Genomic DNA, 232 nt, shown 5'->3' with positions numbered 1-232 from the left:
TCTCTTTTCTTCTTTCTCTTTCAGCACCGTCATCTTTATCAATCAAAGGCTCTGTCGCTTTTTTAGTAACTTCTCTGTTGGCTGTTCGCATGCAACTTACTGTAGGATCATAAGGCTGAAGACTATCTAGCATACTCACATCTCTATTCTTATTTCCCTTCTCCTTCTCTTTCGATCCCTTTCTCGTTGTCATTCTTTCTGAATAAGAATCCATCTTCTTTTCTTCATCTCC

The sequence above is a fragment of the Cystoisospora suis genome (assembly GCF_002600585.1).
Source record: "Cystoisospora suis strain Wien I chromosome Unknown contig_501, whole genome shotgun sequence".
In the NCBI taxonomy this organism is placed as follows: domain Eukaryota; phylum Apicomplexa; class Conoidasida; order Eucoccidiorida; family Sarcocystidae; genus Cystoisospora; species Cystoisospora suis.
The sequence above is the reverse complement of the archived record's forward strand: the minus strand, read 5'-3'. Positions refer to the sequence as shown.